This window comes from Echinops telfairi, unplaced genomic scaffold, assembly GCF_000313985.2.
Source record: "Echinops telfairi isolate 266 unplaced genomic scaffold, ASM31398v2 ScPeMD7_7457;HRSCAF=8495, whole genome shotgun sequence".
Classification (NCBI taxonomy): domain Eukaryota; kingdom Metazoa; phylum Chordata; class Mammalia; order Afrosoricida; family Tenrecidae; genus Echinops; species Echinops telfairi.
Genome location: NW_022111357.1, coordinates 22,272,405 through 22,279,056, shown reverse-complemented (window position 1 = coordinate 22,279,056; position 6,652 = coordinate 22,272,405). Strand labels below are relative to the sequence as shown.

Below are 6,652 nucleotides of genomic sequence, written 5' to 3'. Positions count from 1 at the left end.
AGGATGGTAGGTGGTGAGAATTGCAATCTCAACATAGTTTGAGGATGAACCTGGTAGGGCTGTTAGGCTGTGGGCATGAGAGAAAGTGGGGCTCAGGGAGGACTCTGAGGTGCTGCTGAGGGAGAGGGGTGGACTATAGGAGGGTCAGGTTTGAGGGAGGGGAAAATCGAGATTCTGTTTGCCTCTTTGACATCAAGCAGGCAGTTGATACCTGAATCTGAAGTTAGGGAGGTACTTAACCAAAAGCCAAGCCCCTGCCATCGAGCCGATTCTGACTCATAGCAAACCTATAGAGGGTTTTCAGGAGCATACAGCCTCTGTTTTCGCCTGCAGAATGGCTGATGGATTCGAACTGCTGACCAAGTTGTTAGCAGTCCAATGCTGAACCAACAGCGTCTGGGAGGTGGGGATATAGGTTTGGGGGTCTGGAAAGCCTTGCTTGGTGGCCATAATGAAGTAGACGAGGTTCAGAGCACTGTGGCAGTGAATGCAAGGCAGTGACGATAGCAATGGCTCTTGGGGCCAAAGAGAACCCCCGGATACGGAGTGCATCAGGCCATGGTGGGGATGGGGAGTGCAAAGGTCATAGGTCGGACCAATGCAGTACTGTTGGGGTGGAGGACAGGAATTGTTAGACTAAGGATCCTAGAGGAAGGGGCCTAGGAAGACAGGAAGTGCCAGCTGGAATTTGAGGAATTTAAACATCAGGTGATGGCAAGGCTGCTGCTGTCAGTGTCAAGGGACTGAGTATAGAAGCGAAGATGGGCGAGAAGAGAGAAGGTCAGGAACCAAGGGGCCAGGATGTTGGCAGCATCCCCCACGTGACCACTGAAAACGTCCAACGTTGCAACAGGGGTCGTGTCGGAGAGGTTGGAGGGCATCGCAGCAATCCAGGAGCTGAAATCGTTACGGTGTGAGAAGCAGGGAGCCCTGGGTCCAAGGGAGGAATGTAGAAGCTGCAAGAGGAGGGTAATGAGAGGGCTATCTGATGGCCTGAGATTCAAGCAAGGATAAGACCTTGCTGAGGGCTAAATAGTTAGCAGGTGCCAGAATGCCCAGGAGAGGGCCTGGCACACATAGAGTCTCAAGACTATTCCAAGCACCTGGAGCGGCCATTCCAGGGCAAGTCAGGCATGCGGGCTTGGGGAGGGGGTGGCATTGACTACACAGTGAGGTCTTCCTTCCGTGGAGTCACTCTGCCCCCTGGAGGCCAGGGCTAGGCACAGACCAGACTGAACCAGTCAGACGGATGCTAGCGGGGCACCCTGGGCCCTTGGGACATGCTTTTTCATTCTGTCCTGAGTCCTGTTAGCATAGTGATTACAGGTTGGGTGGATGACTACAAGGTCAGAAGTTTGAAACCACCAGCCACTCCTCGAAAGAAGCACGGGGCTTACCAAAGAGTTACAGTTTCGGAAGCTCAGGGGGGCAGTTCTACCCTGTCCTGCAGGGTCACTAAGAGTCATGGACCCCATGGCCGCGAGTTTGGCTTGGTTTGGTCCTCCGTCCTAGCTGAGTTCTGCCTGGTGTGTGGCAGAGCTGGAGATGGAGTGATAGGGGGAGAAGCAGAGAAAGCTGGGCCAACATTGTCCCTTCGCCAACTGCCCTAGATATATTCTTTCAAGGCCCCGGCGCCTGCGTGATCTTGTGTCCCAGGTCCAGGATGTTGGCTCCAGAATCAGATTGAAATCAAAACAAAAACAAAAGACTCACAGCCAGGGAGCCAATACGTAGAAAGCCTCTTCTTTCTTCCTCTGAGCGGCTGGTGGTTTCAAACTGCTGACTTTGCGGTAAGAAGCCCAAGGGACTAGGAACACTGGCCTTGAGGTTGTGGTTACCCAGCCAGGGTGCTGCTTTGTCTCTAGATGGCCAGTGAATTGGACACGACTTGGAGCTAGAGCCGCTGATGGGGGCTGCCGCTCCCCGACACCACCACCTGTTAGACACTGAACAACGCCCTCTCCGTGCAGAAGGCCTCCACCAGGACAATGCCTTGGTGAAGCTCGGGATGCAAGTGAGCGATGGAGATGCTCCTTGGCGCTTCACCCACTCCTCCGTGACACACGAGTGGCTTCCTTGCTGAGTCGGATAATAATTCTCAAGTACTCAGAGTATTTCCTCCATGATTTTGCAATTCACAGTGTAAGGCTACAAGCACAACCCACTTTTAAATTCAATCTGCCTATACTCGTCTTATCCATCGCGTTCTTAGATCTAGAGCAGCGGTTCTCAACCCCCCTTTGGGGGTCGAACAACCCTTTCACAGGGGTCGCTTAAGATCATCGGAAAACACATATTTCCTACAGTTTTAGGAACCCAGACACCGCTCCTCTGTCTGTCTCCAGGTGGGTCTGCCCACATGCAGATATGCCCACATTCGAGTGCCTGGACTGAAGACTGTTATCCATGCTACACCATGCTTCAAGACACAATTTCATTTATTTGTCATTAGAAATAAATATTTCCCAGCCCCTGAGGACCCAGCAGGGGCACAGTCCTCCCCTGACATGCTTAAGGATACCACACGTCCACAGCAGCTTGTCAGGATCTGTTTTAGGGTTACGCCCGGAAGGCTGACAACATGACCCACGGAAGCTTTGTTATAGACTCTGAATTACAGAAATTGCAGTTTTTTACATGTCTGGGGATATATTGATTTGGGCTTTATGCATTACCACTTAAAATTGTTGGCGCTCTCCTAGCTTGCAGGCGAACAGGTGGGTGGATGAGTGGGGTGTGCCCAGGTTTGAAGTCCCCTCTATGCCTGTGGTAGTCAGATGATTTTATGCCAACTAGACACTCCTGGCTTGGGTTGAAGTTCAACCTGCCAATCGGGTCACAGCCTGATGACACCTCCCTGGTCTTGTAAGCCTGGGGACTCCCTCTCTGCCCCAAGGGGTGGCCCCCGAGCAGGCCACACGAGACACTGAGAATGGTGGGTCCTCGACTGCACCCTCCTCAACTGCACCCTCCGGCCTGTGACCTTCCTGCTTCTGTACCCTGGCATGTGGCCACATAAGTCTCAAGAGGAGGGACTTACGGACTGGAATTGGGCTGGGCTGCTTTCTTGATATATAATTACTTTTTTCTTTTTAAATCGGGAGAGCATGAATGCAGTCCCCCACTACCACAAATTATGCGGTCTAGTTTCCCACACTTGGGGAAATCGCAGGGGTCAGCACATCTGGAGTGCAATGGATAAACCTCGCCTTGTTCTTGATTAAAAAGTTCTGTCTCATAAAAAGAAAGAAATATTTCACAATATATAATGACATATTGTTTTGAGATTCATCACTATGCTTTAATTATGTTCAATTTGTAACAATGAAAGTACATCCTGCATATCAGATATTTGCATGGCAATTCATAACAGTAGCAAATTTACAGTTAGGAAGTAGCAATGAATATAATTTTATAGGTAGGGGTCACCACAACATGAAGAACTATATTACAGGGTCAGGGCATTAGGAAGTTTGAGAATCACTGATTTAGACGATCAACCATTACAATCAATAAATAAAGTCCTAATTTGCTGTGTTTGCCTATTTCCATGGTGTCAACAGTCCCACCAACATCAATTTCAAACAGAGTGGGGGCAAGAATGGTCCATTACATGTCACTACATAGTCTTTCTGCCCTGCATATGGCCTGACCAGGATAGAAAATAGCGATGTGCATTAACAATAACAAAGAAGTGATTCCTTTTGAATTATTATTTTTGTTTCAATGTCACTTATGAACTCATACATTGGTGTACTTGAATTTTTTTAATGGTGGAAGTGTTTAACAACTAGCTCACAAAATTCCTGAAGATCTAACAAACGAGTTCTTGTGAGCTGGTGAGAGCTGGCTCCCTTTGACAGTGGTGGAGACTGAGGCTGACAGGGATGGGGTGCCCCACCCACTAAGGTCTGGCTGGTAAACAGCTCGACGGAGGTAACACATGCCCAGCCATGTCGGACTCTAAAGTGGGATTCTTCCAACTGCTTCCTAGATTGTCAAACTCCCTGCTTACAGAGGTCAGCAGGTCCCGAGTGAGGGCCTCTCTCTTCCCCTGATCCTTCTATCTCCACAGCAAGATACAGGACTTCCTGCTTCTCCTCCCCCACCCCCTTTGCTTCCATAACCAACCCACTGGGGGCACAAACCCTAGATTAGAGGGAGCCTCTGAGCCAAAGAAGGAGCCGTTGGTCTGAGGAGTGATGAGGGCCGCTACGTATGGGCAGCACAGCCTGAGCCGGCCCACCCTGTAGTCCACCTTTGGTTCTCTGTGCACTGCAGGTGAGAGTCGAGAGCATGGTGGGTCAGCTCTTTCCATTAGAGCTGGGCTGGGTTCTTAGTGATAATAAGCCTGTGAACCGGTGCAAGTCATCTTACTTCTCTGAGGAAAATGGGGCTTATAATCCCTGCCCTCAAGATTGTAAAGGCAATTATCTAACCACTCTATTCATTCTTGGCTCCATTTCCTTAAACGGTCTGGCTCAGCCGAGGCCAAGGCCCCCCTCACTTGTCCCCAGCCCTGGAATGAGTTTCCTTACTGCGTCACACCTTGGATCCTAAGCATTCCTTCCTCCAGCTGCTCAGCTGAAAGCTCACCACGGCTGGGGTCACTGCTGAGAAGCCCTGTCCTCCCTGCGCTGCACAGTGACCTCTAGCCCTCAGTCAAGAGCTGGCCCCGGGGACTGTCAGATGACCCAATTTTCGTTCCAGCCAGGGACTGACCACTGGAAGACAGTTAGATGACTGGGTCCCTGTCTGGTTCTGCCTTCTCAAGCAACTTGCCTTCCCTCTCTGAGCCATACAGGGTGAGCCCTGGGGTTATACCTGGGAGCAGGAGAGAGGAGGCCTCAGCCCTAGTGAGCTCAATTCTGACACATAGCGACCCTATAGGGTAGGACAGGGTATAACTGCCCCATGTGGGTTTCCCAGAGCCTCGTCTTTCTCCCGTGAGCAGCTGGTGGTTTCGAACTGCTAACCTTGAGGTTAGCAGCCCAACGTGCAACCACTACACCACCAGGGCCCCTGCCTTTGTGAACTGGCAGTCCTTAATTAAACAGAGAGAACAATGGCCAACCATCGTAAATGCTGAGAAGGAAGCAAGGAGGGCTCTGGGCTCCCAGGCAGGGAGGGCAGCAGACTTTAGACAGGAGAACTCCGACGAGAGCCGAAGAGTGAGGAGGGCGTAGCCATGGGAAAACCGGAGGACAGCGAAGGGCAGAGGCCCCTCAACTCTTCACCCAGGAGCGGTGAAATATGCCACATGGTGCCCTGGTGCTTTGGGAAAACAGCGGGCGCTTCCTCCTGAGTCCTGAGGAGTTTCCCCCTAGAGTGCTTGTTACTGTAGTCCTGGTTGCCTGGCATTTCCTGAGCAAGCTGGGGACTATGCAAATGAAGTGTTGGTGGCCTATCTAGAGGGTATTGGTCAGTTTGTCACACACACACACACACACACACACACACACACAGGGAGAGGAGGGTCATGCCTTAAAATTGACAAGGAGTTGTCTGTCTGTCTATCTATCTATACAGCCAACCTGCAGGTGTTGAGGCAAGGGCAGGGCAGGCTGGGCAAGATCAGTCAAGGAGGTCAGATGGTCAACAAGGATGAGAGGGACGGAGAGGTCAGGGCTCTCCGAGGGGGAAGAGCAGCCTATGCAAAGGCCCAGAGGTGGGCTAAGGAGACCCGCTGTCTTACCAACACCAGGGCGGTGTTAGGGAGCAGTGGAGAGCAGAGTGGGTCAGAAAGGTCAGTGAGGCTCAATAACGGGGTGTCAGATAGGAAGAGCATGCAGAGAAGCAGAAGGGAAAATGAAGAGGAAAGGAGAGAGGAAGCCAAGAAGCCCCTACAAGAACTATTCCACACACACACAAAAGAACTATTCCACACACACACAAAAGAACTATTCCACAAGTCATGGGCTGTCTGTGGAGGACGGTGAGAGGTCCAGGAGAGCCAGCTGCAGCCAGTGATGGCAGAGGGCAGGGCCCAGAGGAGCCTATCCTCAGGGGGCTGAGAGGAGGCCTGTGTGGCCAACAGGAGCTGAGAGCTGTCCTGCCCTGGAAAAGGGAGACTGGGCCTGAAGGCTTCCTGGTCCTGATCTTGAGTTGTAGCCGGATGATGCAGGTCCTGACTTGCACCCTGTTGCCTCCTTAATGAACCATTTCACTGCAGTGCCTGGCCTTGGGGCCCATGGGGCCATCGTAGTGGACTTTCAAGCCCAGAAGCAGAGAACGCCATTGGAGGACGGCTGGTGTCAGAAATGGCAGAAAGGCTGGAGAGTGGAGGTCTGTCTGGCTCCCATCAGCCTCGGGCTGACCTTGGTTTGCATTATCCCCTCAGAAACTTGACAAGTTTGGGAGCCACTAATAATCCCTCCATTTTATACCTTGTCCAGAGAGGGTGACTGAGTGCTCTTCAAATGTCACTCCTTGAAGTCCTAGGGTCCCAAGGAGGTGCTCTGGGGGTCCACCCAGGCATTGAGGATGGCCTTCCGGGCTAAGCACCACCTCCCAGCTCCACCCCCCTCAAGAATAGTTCTGCTTTTAAACAGATGGGGTCTAGAAGGATTACTTGGAAACAAAATTTCAAACTCATGTTTCTTTCTTTCTTTCGTTTTTTTAATCAAGAACCACTAGGCTCTCTAAGGGGCCT

The 6,652-nt window shown here is 51.5% G+C and overlaps 1 pseudogene; it reads right to left on the bottom strand.

Annotated features, from left to right (window-relative positions):
- Positions 1–3,096: 3,096 nt before the first annotated feature.
- LOC115872808 lies at positions 3,097–3,245 on the bottom strand (annotated as a pseudogene).
- Between the last annotated feature and the right edge of the window lie 3,407 nt (positions 3,246–6,652).